Here is a 26,248-nt window from a genome sequence, read left to right as displayed (position 1 = left end):
TTAAAAATGACCATTTATCGGCCGATAATTTATTGTGCATCCCTAGTTTCTAATGTCTTTTGTCTTTTGGAGTAGACACGGTGTAAGTATTATGGACGTTACTAATAAAAATGAGCTGGAAAGTTTTTTCTTTTAAGTCTTTAAGGGGGTTCATGGATCTGTATAGAAAATTTTCCTTTAAAACAACGAGACAACCAAAGCTCCACATTTTCTGTTTTATAAAGAGAGGAACTTTTGTTCTCCTGTGGATACGGAAGACAACTGTACCAACAAACTTCACCCCGGTCCACATGCCTGCGGTCACATGGAAATACTAAAGCTCCGTGAATAATTGTGTGGGATACTAAAGTAGCATGAAAATACCTCCACCGCAGTGCCAAGTGCCTAATCCAAATGAAGTCCGGCAAGCCGCTCCTCCACCTGTCTGCTTGGTCAAGGCCGGTGTTCCGGTCGGTGTTCCAGTCTGCCTGCCAACTCTCCTCCTAACATACAGCTTCAAAGGAATGCGTCTGTGTTTTTCTACACTTTGAAGCATCGTCTCAAACGATATTTAGGAAAACGCTTCAAAAAGCTTCACAGTCAGCAGATTTGGACCATAAAATAAGGATAAAAAGATGAAACGGCTACAAAAGCGGCGATATTTAAGAGGATCAGGTGGACACAAAATCCAGCTTTGACTGATGATAATGCCTTTTAAAATACGCTGTTATTTCATGGAAAACGTTTCAAAAACATCGTACTGGCCAGCAGATACTGGGAACGAAGATGATTCACGCATGGGGATCTAAAATCATCTAAACCCAGAGCCATGCGCACAACGCAGTGCATTAATCGCCCATGAATAATATTCCCCAATGGCCGGTTATGAAGTCAAATTTTACTTAGTTGAGTAACAAAGAAAACTGGAGGAAATTAAGACCGAAACCAAATCCATCACCATCAGATTTCCTGTCGTACTAAACTCTTTCCATATTCCCTGCTGTGTTCCATGATAAATCAAAAATAAATGCCATCCAAGACCCGTCAAGTTCTACAAGACCAGTGCAAGCTGATGACAATTTTGTGTTTTGCAGCTTTATTTGATGATTAACACACTCGCTGTGAACAGCTAATAGCTTGCGGCTGGGCATTTAACAAGAGTCCAGTGCCCTATGAAAAGCTAAATCTCAATTCCAAGTATTAATTTGTGGCATTTAGTGTGATGATAACCCATAAACCCATGGCCTATTATAGCCGAACGGGAGGCGTCGAGTTGGAAACCGCTACCCGTGGTCCACAAAAGGCCGTAACAGCATGCATGACATTGACATACAGCTGGGATATTGCCGAAATAAAATAGAGTCATGAGTCTCTAAAGAGCTAAGCTGTTAAGATAACAGAGCAGAAGTGAGTTTTAAAAGACCAAGAGGGTGAGAGCAAAGTGATAATGATAAAATATGATGAATTTTATGTAAAAGGATACAAACTTGAGCAAAGGCTATAAAGTCACAATGGGATGCAGCTAACTTACATTTATTAATGCCAGGCAAGTGACACTCAGGTCAGTAAGATCAGGAACTGATGTTGGAGGATAGGGTTATGCCAATTCATCCTTAAAACTCAGTAAACTATTTTGTAACACTTTCCAATAGGGTTGTTTTTGTAACATAACATACATTTGCCAACATGAGCTAACAATGTAGATGTAGTTTTTCAGCATGTTTCAATCTTCAATCAAAGTGCCAACAAAATTTGTTAATGTAGTTCATTGTGCATTAACTAATGTTGACAGTTATAACTTCTGATGTTAAAATTAATAAGTGATTAGATTAACAATAACATTGTTCGTGTTGGCTAATGCATTAACTAATGTTAACAAATACAACCTTATTGTAAAGTGTTACCACAAGTACCTCACTTTCTGTACAGGGCCATTGTCGTGCTGCAACAAAAAGCAAACATTTTATGCACCTGATAACAAATAACAATATTTTTCAGCTTTCCTGTAACTCAGTGGTTACAGCATGGCATTAGCAATGCCAAGGTCTTGGGTCCCAGAGATTGCACATACTCAAAAACAAATGTATTGCTACCGCAATGTAATTCGCTTTGGATAAAAGCCAAATGCATTAATGTAAACGTAATCTAATGTTGTGTATATAGTAAAAAAAGCCATGACCATTAACAATTGCCATATTACCATAGGTAAGCGCAGATGTTTCAGATACTGTATGCCAACTCGTGATGCACATGTGGGAGATGCATGTTTAAACCTTCTGCACCTCAATCCCCTTTTCCTCCAAGAATATGTTCACACTAATATCACTGTCAATTAAAAACTGAAAAAAGCACAAATAAACCTTCCACGGCCTAGAATTCCCCAAAAAATAAACCTTCCACGTCCTAGAATTCTCCGAAGATCTCTTATGTTTGTACTGTTAGCCTGGAGGCATAGATTAGAACAAAAATAAATTGTTGCAAAATGTATTGCCAATAATGTTTTCAAATGTGTCTATCAATATAAAATATAACTCTAATTAAAATTTTTGTTCACAAAATTAACAAAATATCTTGCAGATAAAAGGTTGTGTTAAAATAAAGTAGGAACTGGTGTAGTGGTTTTCACTGTCCCTCTGTCCACTTAATAATTTCCTGTTAACTGTCAAAAAGGAAAAAAAATTAAACAAGACCTAAATTTGATTATATGGTCAACAACAGCACAGTACAATCTACACATGCTCACCTGGCTGAGTTCAATTCAGAGGCAGCACAGAAAAGAGAAAAGAAATCATAATCCTCAGGCAGTTCTTGTACTGTCTTGTGTATGTTATGCTTCTATCCTGACCTCAGAATATCGGCTATTTATTAAAATCACAAGCACTATACGTCCCTGTTCAATTAAAAGTGCCATTTCCAATCATGTTCAGTAGTGGAAGCAATTTGTCAGGTGCATGCTTCAAAATAAGAAAAGCACTGCAGGCAGAGCGAATTACGAAACTTTATGAGGAAGCTTCATTTGCTAGATCCGAGTTTGCATGGTTAGTGCTGACCTTCATGTTATGGTATATTTTGATAAAATAATAATGAAAAAAACTGGTTTATGAACAGACAGTCAAGAAGAGATAGGGTCTTGGGAATAAAGAAAATCAATTATGAATTTGCAACGATCCCCTGCAATTTCAATGTGAGCCGATGTGAGTGCAGGAAAGATTGGGCACAGTTTCAGAGAATTGTGTATGAAGGTAATGAATTGGCTTAGAGTTGAACCACATAACGCTAAACCAATGCTAAAGTATGTGTATGCATGTGCACGCAGTACAGATGGCTTTTAAAGATCCAGAGATGAAACGTTGGCACGATAAGCATTACATGTGAAAAGTGTGTCATCTTGTTGTTTGTGTCCCAATAATCAATAATTTGATTTGGTCTAATTGAGTTTGACCCTCTGTTAAACATCTGTGAACACAGAAGAGCTACAGTAACCCTCTGACAAAGGGTCTCTTATCGGGCAATGTTGATTATTTAAAAGAATACTTTCTTCTATCTTGGTTTTCTTGTCAAGAAAACCACAGCTTGTAGATTGAGAAAAAAAGTGTAAATACTGTGGTGATAGTTTCTGAGCATCCTGACAGTTTTGACACTGCAATGTTGGTGTGGCATTATTGACCAATGTCAGATATGAATGTTATTGAAACCGGTCTATTTTTGTTTTCAACTGTGTGAAGGTAGTGGTATAACTTACTTCAGTTTCACTTCAGAGCTATAGTTCTATATGTATTTCTCCTTATTCCGCTCTGCAGGCCTTATTTGACATTTTTTAAGCACACCCATTGAATATTCTTGCCTACAAAGTGCCTGTGAAGTGTTTGGTGAATTCTTGGTTTATGGATATTGCTTGTCACACACCCTTTACAGTCCTATCAGTACCATAAAACCCACTTCACTTTGGCCAGATAACAACACACACACACCTTGCTCTACCTTGTTCCCTATTGAAGGAACAGACAGACCTCAAACTGAATATAAATAAATTCAATCTAACTGTATGCTTGCATTTATAGCGTGTGAAACTGAAAACCAGTTGCTATAAAACTCTCTAATGCAGAACTTTAGCTAAAAGGAAATGAGGGAGAGAGATAAATGAAAAGTGCTGTTTAAAAAGAGCAACGTCTTCTCATCTTTTCCCAGGGCTATTGTGGCCAAGACCAGAAAAAGAACAAAGGGTCAACATTTCTGTAATCACCTCTTTTTTTCTCCAGATTGCATGACCTCTGAGGCTCGTGCGAAATCTGTGCAAAAACCTGAAAACCCCAGAGGTAAATGAGGCACAGATCATATTAGGAAATAACCCCAGATTCTGAGGTAATTGGGTGCCCTTTAAGTTCTCTTATCTAGAAAGAAAGGGAGAGAGAGAAAGAGTGTGTGAACACTCAAATAATGTGGTAAGAGGACTGCTCTGGCGTTTGGATATATTGGTGACTGAATATAGGGGAAGTAATACAATTTCAAAGTATTGCAATATTTTACAATACTACACCGACAATATCATGCCAACTTACATTATTTCGGTTTCATTACGACTTTGCTGTGAATGGGTTAACAAAAGTGCAAACTAAAAATTACATTTCCTTTCACATTGGTGCGCGCATGTAGCTCATAAGGAAACCAGAGTGTGAGGTAAAAGAAAGATTTCCTTGCTGTCAAATATGAGAAAGCAAACTATCATCCAGATATAGTTGAATACAATAGAGTGCCGCAGGGTCGACATGTTTTTGTATGCAAAAACTGGAAGCGAGTTAGCATTTTAGCACATTTTTGTTAAATGCCTGAAATAAGGTCTGTGGTGAACAACAGCTCTAGTCTAGATATTTTCATGTTTTATTCTACAACATTAAATGCACCAGTATAACCTTCTAGTGATTTTCTAAAAGCTTTTACGTGTCTTAAAACTGGTGGTTGCTAATACAAGTTGCTAAATGCGACTACAGACATTGTCAGGACGTTAAAGTCCAGGTAAAGAGAATTCTGAGAATTGTTTCTAAACACATTATAGACGTTAGAAATGTATTGCTGAAACACATTACAAAGACTCAAAAGTATGTAGTACTGAATTGTGGAGTTAAACCGTCAAACAGTTTTTCACCGATTCTCTGTTCAGGATTTTTTGGGCGGGGCTAAAACGGGGGATCAATGACGGAATGGATTGTCCGAGCATTCATGGCCCCTCCCCTATCACTAGAGCGCCTAGCATCAGGTGTCTCCTCAATCACGAGCTCAGGGTTGTAAGCTTTTCGCACAGGCTTTCAGGCTCTCACTCTGCCTAACTTAACAAATCTCACACCAAATAACAAGCAAATGGCAATGCAGACGCGAACGGAAGGAGGATCACTGCATGTTATTGCGAAGTGCTTCAGTGAATGATGTTTACGCACAAGCAGATAATCCACCCGGCTGGTTCGCTATCAGCAAACTCAGCATCTACCTTATCAGATGAAGAGAGAACCACTACAAATAGACAAAGCTTTCTGTGCTCAGAATTGACTTATTTTTTGAAGTTGCTAGCTTCGGTTTTAAATTATAATCCTATGGAGTAAACCGTGTTTTCAAAAAAAGTCCTGATCGCTTTTTTTAAAACGCCAGCGTCTTTTTCTGCAGCTCAGAGCATCTTTTGGGGTTGGAAAAAACATCCTGTCAAGCACCTTTTCACAGCTAACCAATGACGGAGACCTGTCGTTTCCATAACAACATGCGAGGAACGTGATTGATCGAGAAGGCTCAAGCTCGAAAAAATAAAATGGCGGCCGAAACGCCCGTTGGAGCATAGTTTTGTTTACTTTATTTACTTGGATGTTTTTTTCTCCATTCAAATTTGACTGGGTGGTTAATAACACACTTTTCTGTTGTGTGACAAACTACACATATTTCAATGTCACTTTACTCCAAATTTAACCGTTATCACACATAAGTGGTTAGCGAGTCGGACTCGTGACCAGAAGGTTGCCGGTTTGATTCTCAGGGCCAGCGGGTAACGACTGAGGAGCCCTTGAGCAAGGCACCTTACCCCCACTTGCTCCCCGGGCGCTGCAGTGATAGCTGCCCACTGCTCCGGGTGTATGTGTGTTCACGACTTGCTGTGCGTGTGTTCACTACTCTCTGGATGGGTTAAATGCTGGAGGGTATGGGTCACCATATCTGACTAATAGGTCACTTTCACTTTTTCACTTTTTTAATTACTTATCAGGGAACATGTTTTTATTAAAGTTCCAAAGAATTGTCAAGAATTGGCTTGGTGGTGACGTTAATACAAAGCGGCCGTGGTGTAGTTTGTTTATAGCCTCATGTCAGCTTTGTGTAGAAAATGTGTATCATAAACCTTTCAAAGAGCTTATTTTTTGCAATCTTCCAAAAGTCTATTGGGAAATCCATAGGCTTTTGGTCATGGGAACCAGTGTGGTGCCAACTTCCAGGTTGGCCTATAAAAATATGTCACTCCTGTAGCACTACATATCAGCTGACCCAAGGCCTGTGAACTATTGGTCACAGCTCAATGAAGTCTACATTTCAGTTAATAACATATTTTCTTTCTCTTCATGCACTGTTCAGCCTCTTCCCAGAACAACACAAAAAGAGAAACAGGTAGTTTAAACATTAATATGCAATTACCATAAGCATTAGGCAGAGGTGAGCTCAGTGACCCATAATAAACATTTATGTATCCTTATATTAACCATAGGTAGGGCTAACAATGCTCAGTGTGTGTGTGTGTGTGTGTGTGTGCTGGCATTCATCACTGTGTGGGGACATAATGTAAGATGGTAATACCAGCAGATCTTGACCTTGTGGGGACATTTTTTAGGTCCCTATAAGGGAAAACCGCTTATAAATCATACAGAATGATATTCATTGAAAATTTTTAAATGCAAAGAGGTTTGTGTGATTATTAGGTTTTGGGGATATAATCAGTGCTGCAACTCTCACGCTTTCGCCGTGTGACACACGGTTTTGCCTGTTTTCACACACACTCATGCCACACATCCAATTACTCACGCAAAAAAAACCCATGTTGGGCCGAGACTCGTTCGTTCCTTTTCAAACTCCCCGACGGTAGATGGCGCTGATGGCTGGCTGCACCCCGAAGTTAGCGACAGAAGAATAGATACCCTAAAGACAATGAGAGAAACTACCACCTCGAGAAGTCTGATGATGAATCTGTGAATCAATGAAATGTCGTCCAATTGAGTACTCACTATGTTAAACTTTAAATCTTGAAATAAATTATTTGTTTGTGCATGTCTGTGAACATGATTTAGTGTGGTGAATGCAAACTCGGCTGTCATAACAAGCAGCAGGAGAGCACCTTTTTAACTTTGTGATATACTGCATGCTCAAAACATCAGCTCATAGCATTGTTTATTTACTCACATGGCATTTATCTTTTTATTAACAGGCCAAAGAAAAGGACTCTGTGTGGATGAAGACTTTTTCTCATCTGTAGGACCAAACAGCACTTCGAACAGGTAAGATGTATTCCAAAGAATTTACATTTGTGCAATAGAAGTAGGCATGTTTTTGTAACTGAGAGTAGAGTTATTAAACCAACATGACCATAAATTCTTTAAGGTTTCAAAGATGTACCGTAAGAGCAGTGGCGGTTTTAGGCACGGGCGAACCGGGCAGGCGCCCGGGGCGGCATTTTTTCATGACACGTGGGAGGCGGCACAAAGCACTTGAAAAAGAAAAAATAATCTGCGCTGCTAAGCGGTTTTCTATTATCTATCATATAACTGTCTGTGTGGGGAATTGGCAAATTGGCGCCCCTGCTTGCTGAGAAGCGCAGAAGCTGTGTGAAAAGTGGAAAGGGGAGGGGCCGCGCCCGCGGTGGACAGTTCACCTCTCCCAAATGGAGTGGACAAGGAGGGGGGATCCACTTAGTGGGCTAAAGTCAGTCACACCTTGACTTTCTTCCAAATAACGCGGAAGAAAGTCATTTCATTCATAATATTAAAACACAGGCCTATAATTTGCATGTTTTGTTTTTTCTGAATTGTTTTTTATTGAAATGGCTAATAAAAATAGGTAATACAAAACGATTATGTGGAGGTGAATTGGTTTAGTCTTGACTTCTGATCGTGAGTGACAGTGTTGGGGGATGGGAAATCTGTTGATTGTCGAGTGCCAGACATTGTTGTCAACTTGGCGACTTTGTCGCTAGATTTAGCGACTTTTCAAACCCCTTTAGCGACTTACTTTTCAGAAAGCGACTAGCGACAAATCTAGCTACTTTCTGAATAAGCCTTGGCGACTTGGCCAAACATTCTGCTTCACTTCTACTGCCCTGCGAGAGCGAGTTTTTGCCTCGGCAGGAAGAAGCAGCACATTCAGTTCAGACCACCCTGAAGCGTGAATGAGATACGCATGTACAAACAGCGTTTCCAAGAACTAATCACTTATTGACATTGTTTGAGCATATATAATTTAAAATGTGATAACTGTATGGACGCATGAACATGAGCACAGACGGATTTTAGCTTCTCAACGAAAGTGACTGCTGGTGTGTAGTGTAGTTTTAAGTGGTCGAGTTCACTGCCAACAGAAACAGAAAAATAAGTAATTAAGAACCTATTTATTGTGCATTTGGGTGTATTGTTTAATATAATACTGTATACGACAGCTCAGAGAGTAGAGATATGAAGCAGACCTGAAGCGCTTAGCTTGCCTGATACTACGTGATGACGTCACTGATATGCAAATTAGCACATGACGTCATCTGGCACCATTTAGCGACTTTTCGGGCAGGCTTTAGCTACTTTCCATTGAAAATAGTTGGCAACACTGGTGCCAGATAAACACAGTGACAGCGATGGAGAGAAAAAGGTTAAAGCCGTCAGGTGCCCAATTTAGGAAAAAAGAAAAGAAGAAGAGGAAAAAAGAGCAAAAGATAAAGGTATGCAACTACGTTCTCTCTGCATGATTATGGTAACGTTATCCATGTCATCAATGAAGGGCTAATGTTAATTGGTGGTATAACGTTAACTCTTACGTTTGTTAGCCTTCTTGCTATGATGCTTGCTAAAGTTCACTAAAGTTGATCAAGTCGTACCTGAGGTCAACTATGTCTCAGGAACGGCTCACTGGCCTTGCTATCATCAGTATCAATCACTCAATAGGGGAGCAGATTTCGTATGATGACATTATTGATGATTTTGCATCAAGGAAGGCCAGAAAGGTCAGGTTTTAGTTTTAGTTTGTGTTTTCTGTTCTTAGTGCAATAGTGTAATAATTAGATTTGCTTTAGTGTGATTTGTGCTATTTAGAATATTTATTCTATATTTTATTTGTATATTATTCTTAATATTTTTATATTATTGTTGTTCTCTGCTCATGTTACATCATGATTGTACATATTTTGCTACTTTTATGTTTTTAGAGTATATTTATTTAAGTTCTGATAACTTTTACTGTTTTGTGCAGAATTGTGTTTTTCAAATGTTCTGTTGAAGGATTTGTGCAATTGAGAAATATAAGCTTGTCTTACACTTATATTGTTATAGTAAAACATGGCTGTTTGTGCAAAATTTTGTGTTTTTTTTATCGGATGGGTGGGGTGGGGTGGGCGCCCAGAGGGGGTCTCGCCCGGAGAGTAATTCAATGTAGAACCGCCACTGCGTACGAGACCTTTACCAGGACAAATGCAAAACCTTTTATTTTATTTAAAGAACCAGCCAAGTGAGAAAAGACAGACAAACACGCTGGCAGAACAGCCAAAACGACTAATAGAAATGACAGGACAAACAGAGGAGCAACACACAGGACAGAGAGAGCAGGAGACAGGACAGAGAGAGCAACAGACAGGACAGACTGACAAACACGTAGAGGAGCAACAGACCAGATAGACGCACATGCAGAGGAGCATCAGACAGGACAGATAGAACGACCAACAGGGCAGATGGAAGAAGACACAGAGGGACAGACAGAATAGACCCCCCCAATCCAACAGCAGGGCCAGAAGAGTCGTGCTTTGGCTGGAGCAGCAAGATATAGATCCATTTTCAAAAATGAGTGGACCTCTTCGTGGCCATTTATTACCAGAGGGAGCCTCAACACGCACTACTGGTGTGCAGTCTGCCGTATTGAAAACTCATGTTGCCACCAGGGTGTGGCAGATGTAGTGCGCCACATAAAAAGCAAAGGCCACCAAGAAAAGCAATGGGCTCTCCAGTCCACAGCCACAATATCCCAATATGCAATGCCCGTTCCCTCTGTTGGGGGGATTTCTGCACAAGAGGTTAAGGTATGATATGTGTAATGGTTCTGTCAAGGTTCAGTCAAGAGTTTTGTGTTATAGTTGATCACGGTAAAGTCATGGTTGATAGTTTTGACTAATTTGTGGTTTGTATTTCAGTGTAGTACAGTCCAGTTTTCTTAATTTGAGATCTTAGTTGCTGAATGTGTTTTTTCCTGTGCCCTATTATCGCAGGTGTCTATTTGAAATAAATCTTTTGGGAGGATTAATAATTTTTAATTTTTTACAGACAAGAAGGGCTGAGGTCAAAGTGACAGCTGGGCTGGTAGTTCACAACGTCCCCCTAGCCTTGTGTTCTTGGTGCATTTTCCATAGGTGACAGGAGCCAAAGAATTCGAGAGGCTTGCTGCCGTCGCCAAACTGGTCCTGGTGTTGGCCCATGCAAACGCAGATGCTGAGAGGGTGTTTTCAGTTGTGGGACTGAACAAAACCAAGAGAAGAAACAGCCTAGCATTGGATGGCACCCTGTCATCAATAATGACCATAAAGATGGCCAATCTGGAGCCCTGCTTCAAATGGGAGCCCCCCTCAGATATCATCAAGGCTTCCAAGAAGGCCACAGGCCAGTATAACCATGCCCACAGATCATAGACAAGGACTTTAGCCAGCTTCTGATCTGCATCTGATACTGATTATGCCTCATTTTTAGTTATTTTTGTAATGCATACATCTGTTTTATTGCTTGAAAAAGCTGTACTGTTTAAGCACTTTATTTGTTGCACTTTATTTGTTTCTGATGGACCATGTGGTGGGAGGCTTTGAATGAAGAATAATGTCCCTCCCTAACTAATCTTGTGTCATTTTTGGCTGAACATTAATCATCAAGTGCTCTTAAGAATACAATTATTCACAACATAGGCTAGGTTTCAGTTAAGAATTAGTTTAATACCATTCTAATCAAAATATCAATCAACCTACCTAGGTCAAATCTTAAACACTGGTCTATGAATGGGGCTTTATTGTGGTACATAAGCAGTCATTTAGGCACAACAATAGTTTTCTGGTTAAGTGTTCAGCTCAAGTCTAGAAGGCCCTACAAGTCATTATGCCCAACATGAATCAGAATAAGTTCAGGTATTGCACATCTTTAGCAGACCACCCAAAAATCCACTAGAATGCAGGAAATCACATCTACTTAATACAAAATTTCCTGGGGGTGGACCTTCAGCTATGTCTGCTTCATAGAATGTAACCAATATTTTCCATCTCCAGTAGGCTGCCCCTATCAACGGCTTTGGGCCACCAGAATGCAGGGTACAACATCAACTTAATTCCAATTCTCTGATATCTGAGCCACCAACTTGTGTGGCTGCATGCGCGGCATAATTTTGATCACCCCTGACAAAATCTCACTCCAAGGTTTTTTGAAAAGTTGGCAGGTATGTATAATATATCATAAGCATGATATAAAATCAATGGAAGTCTATGGAATGTCCCCATAAAACATGGAAACGTATGTGTGTGATGGGGTTGGGGTGCAAGATACACAGAGAGAGCTCTAACAGGTTTAGCAAAAGAAACATTACCAGGATCAGGTGTTTAGTCACCATCAGCCCTCATGAAGAACCACAGAGACTGTAAATAGGGCACAGTATCGGCGCGTTCCAGCTGTGCTCTCTGTCTAGCGCAGCTAAGAAAAACAATAAAAAAACATCATCTCAGTCCATTCCGTATGAATTCAAACAAATAAGCCACCTCGTAAAATAGTTATGAATTCATGTGAGATCAGGCTTGTAATATCTGGCCCAACAAAAAAGATTGCCACAAACACATTCAGCATGTACATGGCACAGCCACATAAACTCTTCGTCCACTTTTATTTCTTTTTCTTCCATCTATTCCATATACAGTACTCAATGGCTTACAATCTACCCTGAGTCAAAGACTGATACCAAGCTCAAAAACACAGCCACTGACTTTTGTGGATGTCAGTGTGTTGGGTCTCGGGAGAACTAAGATTGATATATTCAGCCTTTGAGATAGCAGCTATATATCAGACAAAAATGCATCACAAAGGATGCTATTCAAAGGAGGTCAAACCTTCAGGGTTTCATCCCCTCAAAACGTCAGCCCACCGCGAACCCAATGAATAGAAACCTATTAGCATATGCATACTGTATTACTTCAGAGAGCGTGGTGGAATGGAGACCAAATAATGCATGAGGTTCCGTTGTCTCTGTGATGGAACACATCACTGAATTATATAAAACAGCAAATTTAAGCAGTCAAATTTATTTCGAACAGTAGATGAGACTGGGGAATTGTGCAGCCCGACACGCTCTGATCTACAGCACATTAACTCACATGGTTATATACCACATGCAGAGTGCACATAGCACACATATACCCATGTAAATACATTAGTTCCATTTTTTCTAAAGGATCAACTATTACAAAATGGAATTTCCATTTAACACACTTTGGTGCCATTGAAGAGAGAAATATGGAGGGTAATTAAAGGCAGGGTGACGTTCCTTAATGAAAAGTGCAGGATGGACCATCAAGCTTTTATATTTGACTTGAGATAACTGAGGATGATGCTGTAATTTTTTAAATGGACTTTTCAAGAGCTCAGATTTGGCCACCAGCACTGGACTAAAATTGCATGGTGAAGACTCATCATCATTCTGGAAGTGGCTTATCGAAATCATAAAGACCCGTAATGCAACTATAGGAAGACCACATAGGACTTTAGCAAATATAGATCACAATTATCCTTACTGCAAGCATTATGTCAGTATATCATTATGCATGTGTCCTGGGGATATGAACCAATGACCTTGGCATTTAGTTCCAATCTCTATAACTTCATTGCAAGATACAGGAAATTATGTATACAAACAAATGAAGAGACCACTCCAAATTAGCTTTTAATCATTTATTCTACATCTACTGCCATGATTTTACTCCAGTATCTGTTAAATTCCAATATGAGCACATCTTAAAGGAATATTTCACCCCAGAAAGAATTTCAATCCATAGTTTTATAGGATTTTTAAAATTAGTTTTATGATGTATTTATGCACATTTTGGAGCTTCAAAAAGTGGGATACTATCAAATGGCATTACCAAGCAGCATTTAAAGCCAGCAATAGAACCCTGCCCAAAATACAACAGAAAATGTAATGGATTTAATGGTTATAATGTGAATTGTATCGTATGGATACTTGTTGTCTACTTGTATGTGATGGATTCTATTGGTGGGATGGTAAATCCTATTGGAATAAAACCCAAAACACACTACAAAGAGGAATTTAATAGAAAAAATCATTCAGTCGTGAATTAATCAGCCATAATCAGTCGTGGCCTAATGGTTAGAGAGTCGGACTCGTGACCAGAAGGTTGCCGGTTCGATTCTCAGGGTAACAACTGAGGTGCCCTTGAGCAAGGCACCCTACCCCTACTTGCTCCCCGGGCGCTGCAGTGATAGCTGCCCACTGCTTCGGGTGTATGTGTGTTCACGACTTGCTGTATGTGTGTTCACTATTCTCTGGATGGGTTAAATGCAGAGGTCACATTTCGGGTATGGGTCACCATACCTGACAAAAAGGTCACTTTCACTTTTAATCCAATTAAGCTATTTTTAGTAAAACCACAGTAACAAAAAATTTACCATAGTAGCTATAGTTTATGTTTGTAGTTAAACTATGGTAATACGGGGGCGGCTGTTGAGGTGTTGAATGGAGTAGACGCGTTTTTAACAGCTCTTCACTGATTACAAAATATAAACGGTTAATAACCCTTGTAGTCGGTTGAAATTGAACATTTGTTTTGGTTAACTTCTTTTCGTAATGCTGACAAGACACAAGAAGGCAGAAAAGGTGGCTATGGAAGATGAAAGTGTAATGAAGAACTCAGACGAGCAATTAGCTAATGCTAACCCAATTAGCATGAAGGCAGCGGCGCCGACAAACACAGACATCATGGAAGCTATAACGAACTTGAGTAACTCTTTTGATAAAAAGCTTGAGGTCATTTCAACAACGTTATTAGAGGTAAACGTGTCTCTCACCAGCATATCAAACAGGGTGGCCCAGATGGAAGAGGCAACAAAGGCACATGAAAATCGCATCGAGTCGCTGGAGAGGCTATGCACACGGCTGGAGAATGACTGTGAACGGCTCAGGGAAAAGACCAGTGATCTAGAATCAAGATCTCGAGGGCAAAATGTTTGGATTGTCGGCATTAACGAAGGTGTGGAAAATGGTAGACCTATAGAGTTCGTGACGAAACGTCTGACGCGGGTACTGGGCAAGGAGAACACAGATAATCCAGTCAAAATTGACAGGGCGCACAGATCACCACAGCCTCCGAGAGAAGGCCGTTCACAGGCTTTTATTGTCAGACTCCATCATTATCAAGTGAAAGAACGCATTCTGCACCTGGCGAGGTCGAAACCTTTGGAATATAACGGTCGTAAAATTCACGTGTTCCCGGATCTAGCAGCGGATGTCTTAAAACAGAGACAAAAGTTTGACAACATATGGAAGAAATGCAGGGAGCACGAAGTGAGATGTGGCTTTTGTTTTCCATCAAAGTTTATGGTGACTGTAAGCTGAGATGGGCAGTATTTTAATTACATGTATTTGAAATATGTATTTAATTACTTTTGAGTATTTTGACATTTGTATTTTCCTTAACAAAAAAAGTCAAACGTAATGTGTAATTAAATACTTTGAGAGACTGTATTTTGTATTTTAAAATACTTAAATACTTTTTAAAATATGTCATTTTATTCTCGCCTACAATAACTGCACCAGGCATTGGTGGCACCACAGTTCCTAAAGTGGTGGGGCAAATTTTGATACTGAAATATGTAATAAAATTTGAGCTATCAATAATAATTTTAGCTAAACAGCTTGTGGCACAGCAAATGCAAGCAGAACACAAATATATATAAAAAAACACTTTTATTAAACAGTAAAGAACCCTGTTCTAGACTTTGGTGATCTTTCATTCCATTAAAGGATGTATACTTCACATCTCATTTCCCTTTACTGCCATAGTAGGGAAAATAAATACTATGGGAATCAATGGGGAATGAGATCTGACATTCTTCCAAATATCTTTAGAAATCTTTAGAATCTCTAGACATTTATACAGGTTTGGAACAATCTGAGGGTGAGTAAATGATGACAGAATTTTCATTGTTGGGTAAAGCATCCCTTTAAATTGCTGAAAATATTTAAGATGATAATATTTTAAGGCATATTTAAGTGTACCTTTAAAAATGTCGAAGTTATTGATGTGCTGTAGAAAAACAGATAGACATTCATTGCTAGATTTAAAGTGATTCTACATGCATACCTGACTGTTTCCAGGGAAATCAGTTTAATCATCTTTTTGCCTGAGAGAAGATGTAGATGTACACCTGTCATTTGTCTATAAAACATACTATGCAGTTTGCTTTTAACGCTATACACTCTAAAAACAGTTGTATTAAAAACAAGACATTTCGTGTTCATTTAAGGACAAAACATTAATGTTGTTCCTGTAAATGCTAGCAAAAATGAACGGACGATCATAGCGTATCTGGATGAGCATCAAAGCGCCCACCTGCTAGCTGAATTATAAGTTTTGATTGTTTTTTCCAACCGAGTCAGACCTGTCTGTTATTAAGTGCATTTGATTTATTCCGAGGCTGCGCACGCAGACCGATCGGCGTATGACATTAACGTGTTTCAAAAGCAACCTTTTCCAATCACTCTCGAGGTATTTTGATTTAAGCAAAGTAAGTAAAGAAACTGATTTTGTGCTCAAAGTGCTTAAAGTAAAGTATCTAGTAAAAACTACTATCAGATATCATTCACTGAAAGTCAAACGACAAAAGGTTAGCGCAAATAGCTAGAATTTATCTTATTTAAAGATATCTTTATTTATTTAAAGAGTGACTTGTGTGGTCTAGTGTCTCTCCTGTTTTTGCCATCCTTCGGACAACATCATGTTGACCCTGGGACAACATTTAAATCAACCAATCAGATTTCAGAAATACGTATACAGTTTATTTTAAGTTTAATCTTCCAACCAGGATTAGATGCTTCTAGACCACTGTTTTTCACTTATCATTTCCCTCTGATTTTAGGGGTAAGTTATGGTTTGGGTTGGGATTTGGTGTGGGTTTAGGTTTTATTTATAAAAATGTTGTCCTTAGGTCAACAAAATATGTTGTCCTGACTCTGAGGACATCAACCACTTGGCAAAATCAGGTCGAGCGTTGTCTAGTGATGCCGGATCGCAGTAATTTCCGCGGGCAGGTGGTTCAAGTAACAAAAAATAACATTCTGATTAATTGCGGGTGGGTAAATTAATATTAACAAGATGCGCCACTGCCATAACAATTAATGGGGGGGAATAAAACGCTCAATATGGCCGCTCTAGCGAAGGAACTCCGCCCTCCAGTGATACAAGCAAATCGTCAATCAGTATTGACAGACATCTGCTGTTCTGCGGTGTTGGCGACTATGTGGCTGACCATAAACTTCGCCGCCGAGAGGCTGATTAAGGGAACCCTATTGTCAGATGCGCTTGCTTGCAATGATCATAACTCCGAAGACTTCGTTTCTCCTTTTTGATTTTATTGGCATAGGGAACAAACAAGAATGTGTATCCAATACATACATCCAAAGTTGTTATGATTGCATTAGAAGCTTAGTGGCGGTCAACAAAAAATAAGCCTTTCCCCGTCACCCCCTCTCTCCATTCATTCTAAACACACAGGTGAACAGAGGATATACTTTTCCCACTTCCGCCCCCACCAGGTGCCGTAATCAACATAAGTGATCAATGAATGTGATCGAAAACCATACCTGGCACCAACATGCGGTTTAGAAAATTTTTCTTTCTTCTGTGTATTTAACTCCACTGTTACTCTTGCACTTGTCAGTAAACAAATATTGTATTTTTGTATTTTCAAATGACAAATTACTTGTATTTTAATTAAATACATTTTTCACAGCAGTATTTTGTATTTTATTTAAATACATTTTATGAGTAAGTATTTGTAATTTGTAACTAAATACTTTTTGATGTATTTGTGCCCATCTCTGACTGTATGTGGCAAGGAAACGAAGTTCTTCAAATCACCTGAATCGGCAGAAACGTACCTTCGAGGCGCTGTGGAAAATTGGTGAAATTGAGAGGTTGCTGCACTGGGGACAATAAGAGTTAACGATGTTGGTATATCTGAGTTAGTGGAAGACTACAAGGTTTCTGTAGTGTTGTCAAGAAGATCAGTGGTGAACTGTCTCGTAGACATAATGCCAGATTGCATCAAGGGTGAGTTGATAGATGCAAATGTTAATTGTGTGGGGGAGGGCATCTATGTTTGTAAAACGGGATGCTACAAAAATGGGGGGAGGGGGGAGGGTTTTTGTTCTTAACAACAAAGTTCGAGTTCATGGGTATAGTAGTGCATGTGAGTTAAATGTAAAAGGTTTAAAATACAGTCTGTGTCTAAAAGGGTTACGTAAAATATACCTTACATACAACAATGAGTAACAGTACAAATAGTCAGGGTGACGGCACATTGAAACTTTTAAGTTGGAATGTAAGGGGACTAAACAGTCCAGTGAGAAGAGGGAAAGTTTACTCACATCTCAAGAAATTACAAGCGGATATTGTGTTTCTTCAAGAAACGCATATTAAAGCAACAGCAAAATTTAGTATTAGGGCCCCGTGGATGTCACAAGTGTACCAATCGAATTTCTCTACCAAAGCAAGGGGTGTAGCGATCTTGAATAAAAAAATCAATTCCTTTTATACATAAGCAAACAATTAAAGATATAAATGGCAGACACCTGATTGTATGTGGGGAGATTAACTCCTTACCTTTCACTTTGGTGAACATATATGGTCCTAATTTTGACAATCCTCTTTTTTTTTCAGAAAGTCTTCAAAATCGTACCAGATTTTTTGCATTCACAAGTCACTATGGCTGGTGATTATAATTGCGTGCTAAATGCTAAATCAGACACTCGTCCTCCTCGGGCCACAATAAGTAAATCCTCAACTATAATAAATAACTACATGAAAAAGCTCAATTTAGTAGACAGCTGGAAGGCTATGCATCCTGCGGATCAGGATTTTTCATTTTATTCTTCTGTTCACAAAACATATTCAAGGATTGATTTTTTTCTTATAGACTTTAGGTTATTGCAGTATGTAGTTTCGACACAATATCATACCAAGTTAATATCAGACCATGCTCCATTGTCTCTTAATTTAAAAATAAAAGTGTGCAGGGGAAGCTATACCTGGAAATTCGACAACACGCTGTTAAACGACGACAAATTTTGTGAATATTTATCAAATAAATTAATATATTTCTTAGAAAATAATGATAAAGGGAATGTATCTGATTCGGTTTTATGGGAGACAATGAAAGTAGTAATTAGGGGAGATATTATAGCGTACCAGTTCAAAAAGAACAGACAAGAAAGAGCTAAATTGACTGAAATCAAGGAGCAAATAGGACGAATTGGAAAGGGATTATAGATCAACAAGCAGCGAAACCACTCTCAAAAAGATAGTAGCTCTACGAAGCAAGTATAACTCAATACTTTCTAAAAATATATCGAAGAAATTTACTCACATGAAACAAAGAATATTTGAAATAGGTGAAAACCCCCAAAAACTGCTTGCCCGCCAGCTGAAACAGGATCAGGCAACACGAGCAATACATGAAATTCGAGCAAGTAACGGAAACATTGTTGTTGATCCCAAGAAGATCAACCATTGCTTTGCAGGATATTACAAAGACGTCTATAAATCAAAGTGTGAATCGGACCAACAAGCCATGGACGATTTCTTTTCCCAGTTGAACCTTCCTAGCCTTAGCTCTGAAGCGAAGCAGGTTTTGGATAAAGAGATTACATTCGGAGAATTGCATGAGGTAATATCACAGTTACCTAACAACAAAGCCGCTGATCCTGACGGTTTTAGCGCTGAGTTCTACAAGAAATTTAAAAATCAGTTGGTACCGTTGATTCACCGTTTGATTAGAAATGCTAAGATGCAAGGCAAATTTCCACCAACAATGTATAAAGCCAATATAGTATTAATCCCAAAACCAGGTAGAGACAAATTACAGATGTCATTTTATCGTCCAATCTCGTTCATTCCGATAGAATCCAAGATTGTAAGTAATTGTAATTTTAAATTCTTGCTAATAGATTAAAAAACTACATTTGCTCCATTATTCATCAAGATCAGACAGGTTTCATGCCCAACAGACATATACATTTCAATCTCAGAAGGCTTTTTAATATCTTGTATAACAAGAAAAACTCCAAAACTTGTGTAATATCATTGGACGCTCATTGGAGAGCTTTTGATCAAATTGAATGGAAATATATGATGGCTACATTAAGTAAATTTGGATTTGGTGCAGGATTTATTAAGTGGATTGAAATAATTTATGCATACCCAGCAGCCTCCATAATCACCAATCAGGATGTCTCAAACTCATTTCAACTTTTCCGTGGTACACGACAGGGATGCCCCTTATCCCCCTTTTTATTTGCTATTTCTATGGAACCATTAGCCACTATGATCAGGCAACATCCCACTATTACTCCAGTCACAGTGCAAGGCAGACCTCAACATATTTCACTATATGCGGATGATGTTCTTTTATATATTACGAATCCTGAATTATCTATCCCACCATTACTTAAGGTTCTCGACCAATTTGGTAGGCTTTCTGGATTTACAATAAATTGGGAAAAAAGTGAATTAATGCCCGTTTCTGACGATATAGATAAAAAGTTAGAAAGTAGAAAATGTCAAATTTAAAATTGCAAATCACTCTTTTAAATACTTAGGTATAATTGTCACTAAGAAGCCTGACATGCTATTGAAATGAAATTGGAAAAAGAAAATTGAACAACTTAAAGACAACATTACTTATTGGAAAACTCTCCCTATGTCTATGGTAGGTAGAATTAATGCCATTAAAACGGTGGTAATTCCAAGATTTTTATATGTCTATATATATGTTATATGTTTTATAGGCGATTCCTTCCTTTATTCCCATTCTCTTTTTTAAGCAACTCGAATCTATCATATCTAGTTTTATTTGGGCCAACAAAACTGCAAGGATCAGCAGGAAACATTTAAATAAAACAAAATATGAAGGAGGATTTAGCCTATCTAATTTTAAATTTTATTATTGGGCAGCTAATTTAAATGTTTTGACGTGGTGGAGAAAAGTTGGGTCAATGGACCCAGAGAACAAGCCAGAATGGTTGAAAATCAAAGAAGCTTTTTGTAATAAGACTTAAGCCTTGCTAAACAGTAAAAAATAAAATAAATAGTACTAATCTAAATGGAAATATAGTAATTTCGAACTCAATTAAAATATGGAAACAAATTAAGACATATTTGAAAATTCCAGTATATATTTGGATACACCAATATGTAACAATCATACTTTGCCCCCTGGGTTATCTGACGTGCTTTTTAATCAATGGAAGCATAAGGGGCTAGCAACGATTAGAGATCTTTATAAAGAAAGTACCTTCTGCTCCTTTGAACAGCTTAAACAACAGTTCTCTCTCACTCCTACAAGTTTTTTTCGTTACTTACAAGTCAGAGATTATGTAAGGAAAAACATTGCTAACTTTAAAAACCTTAGTATAAATCCCATTTTGGAGGTAATTGTTAATGTTCCACCAGGGGAGAAGGGAAATGTGTCTTTGTTTTACAATTTCTTATTAGGAAAAGTAGATAACACAAAGCGTGAATGGGAAAAAGAATTGGGTAGCAACATTCCTGACGATATGTGGAATGTTTGCTTACAGAACATTCTACAGATTTACATTCTGTAAATGCAAGACACAATTTAATCCAATATAAGATAATACACAGGCTTCATTACTCCAAGACAAAACTTCATAAAATTTATCCTACAATTTCTCCCGTATGTAACAAATGCAAAATGACAGACGGCAATGTTTCATTCTTTGTGGTCTTGCAGTAGAATACAGCCATTCTGGAATCGTATTTTCAAATTTCTCTCAAATGTATATTCCACTAACATGCAACTTGATCCTTATATTGGTCTATTAGGAGCAGAGAACGCCTGTAGCGAATGGCACCAATTACAGGCCATTTCGTTTTGTATGTTGCTTGCGAAAAGACTTCTATTACAGATGTGGAAATTAGATTCTGTTCCCACTTTTGAGATGTGGATCAGAGATTTGGGAAATATGTTACATTTAGAAGAGTTGAGATTTACCTTAAGCAATAAAATATCAACCTATAATAAGATATGGGAACAATTTAAAGTGCATTTACAAGAAGACTGAGATGATGCCCAGAGTTTGTTTGTTTTTTCCATTTTTCTTTATTTTAATTCAAATTTGCAGCCGCTCACCAGGAAAGGTGATTATACTGTACTCTTACCTTGTTGCTTATTAAAGTACTCTGTTAAGTGAGCTAAATAAACATTTTACCAATGTTGTAATAATGTAGGCGGGGGGTGGGAATGTAATGTAATATGGTAAAATGTTAATATCATTATTTGTTAACCATGTACAGTCGTTATAGTGTAATAGTATCAATGTTGGTACCAGTAAGAGGCACTGTAAGTTTCATTTGTGTAATGAAAATAAAAAAATATATATATATAAAAAACTATGGTAATACAAATGGTAAGTAATCCAACAAACACATGGCTTCTACACTTTACTTTATACAAGAACCTTACTACTTACTGGTAAATTGCTGCTAAAACTGATAAAGGGAATATTAAAAAAACAAAACACTGCTCATAAATACATATAGGCCTAGGGGGCTAATGAGGATAATTAGGCTAAATGATCATTCAGGAGCATATATAAACATATATGTGCTATACATATAAAGCTCTTAAAGGAGTAGCTTACTTCAAAATTTGCCCCCATTGACTTTCCATAGTATAGGAATAAAAATGACTATGGAAAGTCAATGGGGGCAAATTTTGAAGTGAACTACTCCTTTAATACAACTGATACTGTGAGCTACTCTGTGTATTCAGTAGGTTGCTTCAGAGGCATAAGGTATACGACAATAAAACAATGCACCACTGACATAAAGGAAATTTACTTTTAATACTCGAGTACTTTTAAAAGCACGTACTTCTGTACTTTTTACTTAAGTAAGAATCTGTCTTTATAACTTTTACTTGTAGTGGAGTAATATTTGACCAGTAGTATCTGTACTTTCACTCAAGTATGGAAGTTGTGTACTTCGTCCGCCTCTGGTACCAGTGTTGCCAGATTGGGCGACTTCCCGCCCAATTGGGCTTCTTTTGAACGGGTTAGACCGGAGAAAAAGGCATTGGGCGGGTGGACGAAATTTGGGCTGTTTATGAAATTAAAAACCCGCCCAAGCAGCTTGCCTTTTCTTTGGTTTTGATTAGTCAAGTTATTTCAAAACGTTCAAAAATAATGTGTAGTGCAGTCATAAACATTATTCCTTAACACAGCCCTTATTGGTTCAGTTTAACCAATCAGGTCTGGGATAGGAAGACCTCACCTGTCAATCAATATACAGTTGAGATCATGTGATGGCTCATGAGTGATGGGGTTTTGGCGCGATAAAGGAACAGATTTTGTATATTGAAGCGATCGCAATGCCAAAGTGGCCCAAATATATGTTGCACGGTAGGGAGAGGAACTCAAATCTCACAACGTGGATTACACATGTGGTGACAGACGACTCGAAGACTTTGTAAATATAACTAGGCCTATAACTGAATTCACAACAGTTGAATGATTTAATAAAAATCAAACTGAATATGGGATTCTACTAACGTTACTTCTGTTCATCATACTCGTCCTTGACAGCTGCTGGACTTGCTAAACTTTGCATTATATGTTCTGCAATATATACTTCATGAAAGACGTACTGTAGTTCTGTCGGATGTTAAGGCAACTCTCAAAGGTAAGCGCATTATTGTTTCTGCTGTTCTTTTTTTGTTCTGTTGTATGCATCAATGAATTGCACAGTTTTGGCTGCCGTGGTGTGTGAATGAAGTTCATGAACGAGTGGAAAATGCCTACTCAGCTTTCTGAATCCGATTAATTATAGTGGGCACTTTTTTGCACAAAATGTGTTTTTTGAGGGTTGAAGTCATTGGTTAATTTCTTGATTGTCGCTTTGAAGTGGTTTCTGGATATAATAGTCCTATTTTCTAACTCTCTTTAATGCTATGTTTGATCCGTTTGACCTGTTTTCCTGCTTTAATTATATTTTTTCATCTCGTCATAGTTCCTTTTAAGGAGATGAAATGGTCATTATCATCGTTGATTGGCATTGCAATACATTTCTATGACATTATTTTGGCAGCTAAAATTTGGACTGGGTTTTGTTGGAGTGGGTGGGTTTTATTGAGCCTTTGGGCTGGAAATTGTCCACCCAATCTGGCAACACTGATCGGTACAGTACGCTTGTAACTTCAACCGAGGTGGTACTAAAAAAAAGTATCAGGTACTAGGTACTGTACCCAGTGGAAACCCACCCAAAAGTGAGCTGTACTGCGCCGTACCGTGCAGTGGAAAAGCGCCATTAGTTTGTCCAGGTTTCATTTCCTTGCAAATAAAAACAGAAAATAAGCAAAATTTATAATTTAGCATGAAAACCTATAAACGGCTAATTCAGAAAAACAAAAATAAAATACTTTGGAGTGGTCTTTTATTTTATAGAGAGAGAGAGAGAAGACAGAAAATCAAGGCTAGAGAACGTAGTAATGAGACATGATGCCAACCAAACTAAAACCCGTGTCACACCACAACCCCGAGTTTATAATGCTGGAGTCTATCCACTAAACCACCAGACCACATTTCCAACCCTACACTGTTTTGTGTGCGATTTTTTTTCTTAGCAATAATCTGCTGATTTTCTTCTTTTAAACGAGACCAACCGTAGGTCTGTTTTCCAAAGAATTCATGAGTTACAGCCATTTTAGTTCCAACAGTGCGTTTTCATGTGTAGGCTCAAAAAGGGCTACGACAGCCAAGGGGTTAATAGAGAAATTATTTGTGTTGCCATATCCACAGTCCAGTGGTTTTACATTAGTCTACAGCAAAATGGCTAAGGCGAGAAAAAAAATGGAGAGGGTAAATGAGAGAGATTTCACTAACAGGTTCATGGTTCCCTCCCGTCATAAAGGCTAATTCACAGAATGTCCACAGACTCCCTTTTACTTTGAAGCATGAAATTCAAGGCCATCCAAGCTATAAATTGCCGGCCTCTAATGAGAGCAGAAGGAGGCTCCCCAGACACCAGCCATTTCACATGGTGCTCTAATACTAAGACTGAGCAGAGGCAATGTTGGTCTGCTGCCCATCGAAAATAATGTGAGGAGAGATTAAATGGCTGAAAAAAGGCAGTGCATATCTATTTGTGCTGGTAGAACTTCAAGGCAGAACATGAAAATGATTAAAATCTCTCCCTCAACCAGCTTCTCTGAGGAACCCACCAAGGACAGCTGCTAATTTCGGTTTCTCACACAAAACTTCACAAGATTTGGAATATTGTAAAGGAGTCGTGTAGACCAGTGATGACACAACTGTCATTTCTGAGTGAACGGTTCCTTTAAGAAAAAAATCTTACTGTATGTTTGATTGACAGCTTTCAAGGGCACCACGGGCAGACAGAAAACAACAACAACCATTGTGCACTGAAGAACAGATGCTGCACGATACCTTCTTTTTCAGCGAAATATGAAAGAGCGCAGGCATCCATCTAAATGCAGAATCGCAAATATGCCACAAAACGTTGAGGATCAAAGAACAGTAAAGAGAGGAAATACAAGAGAAACCCCCTTTTAATCTCGCAGCTTCTCCCTCTCTTCACCATCTGCTGCTAACACTGGAGGGCACACTGCGAATGCCAGAGGCGTCCATGTAAGCCCCGCTCAGGAGAGAGAGAAGTGTGGATACTCATAGGAAGAGAACAGCCATTTGTAGTGTTTCTGAGATACCAGCTGCATAACAGGGCCTAAACATTCCAACATTGAAGTTATTAATAGCCAGACAATAATGACCACAGCTGTCAGTTTTTTCTAAATAGAAAAATAATTTGTGTATTTATATTATATCTTCCAAAAGTGGATGACATTAAAGGGATAGTTCACCCAAAAAAGAAAATTCTGTCATCATTAACTCTGAGAAAGACCCAGAGAAAGATAGTTGGAAGAATGCTTGTAACCAAACAGTTCTTGGTCACCATTGACTACCATAGTAGGAAAATGTGCTTCATAAATGTCTTTGTTCTGTTGAACACAGAAGTTATTTTGAAGAATGTAGGAAAGCAAACTGTTCTAGGGCACTTTTGACTACCATTGTAATTTTTCCTACTATGGTAGTCAGTGGTGTCCAAGAACTGTTTGCTTGCAAGCATTCTTCCAATTATCTTTCTCTGTGTTCATCGGAACAAAGAAATGTATACAGATTTGTAACAACTTTATTGCATATCTTATACACCATTATTCAACAAGTTATCACATTTTTCTTTAACATTGTGTCGCTATGTATAATCAAGCTTGTGCAATCTCAAAACACATAAAACCAACTGCACAGACATTAGCTGTGTCTGAATTCGCCCCCTATCTCCTATACAGTGCACTATATCGGATGTCCGCCATTTTGTAGTGTTGTCCGAATTCTAAATGACCAACTCATTCTCTACATTCGTTCACTACTTTTTACCCACAATGCATTGCATTCTGATTTTAAAGCCCCACTGCAATGCCTTGGAACATACAGCATTATTTGATGTGTTGACATATTTTCAAAAATGCAGAGGGCGCAAGACATCAAGTGAACCCACCCCCTTTTAAAACAACCAATAGCCATTGGCGTAACGGATGAGCACGCAATGCGGGGGGGCCCAAAAATAATCTTATTTTTGACGTGAATAAATTTTTATTTTGGTGTTAATTTTTGCCTACAGCCGTTTAGTGATCACAATATCCTTTGTCGC

General features: G+C 38.4%; 1 protein-coding gene across 11 annotated transcripts in view; it reads right to left on the bottom strand.

Moving 5' to 3' along the window:
* Positions 1-26,248, bottom strand: part of arvcfb (ARVCF delta catenin family member b) — a 218,596-nt gene that overhangs the window by 168,800 nt on the left and 23,548 nt on the right. Inside the window, exon 2 of one of the 11 annotated variants that reach the window (XM_057350862.1) lies at positions 11,809-11,912. The exons of the other annotated variants lie outside the window; for them this stretch is intronic. The gene's annotated coding sequence lies outside the window, so the exon portion shown is untranslated. The remainder of the gene's footprint in view (positions 1-11,808; positions 11,913-26,248) is intronic. 11 annotated transcript variants of the gene reach the window in all.

This window comes from Triplophysa rosa, linkage group LG2 (assembly GCF_024868665.1).
Source record: "Triplophysa rosa linkage group LG2, Trosa_1v2, whole genome shotgun sequence".
NCBI classification, from domain to species: domain Eukaryota; kingdom Metazoa; phylum Chordata; class Actinopteri; order Cypriniformes; family Nemacheilidae; genus Triplophysa; species Triplophysa rosa.
Note: the sequence above shows the minus strand (reverse complement) of the source record. Positions and strands in the feature narration are given on the sequence as shown.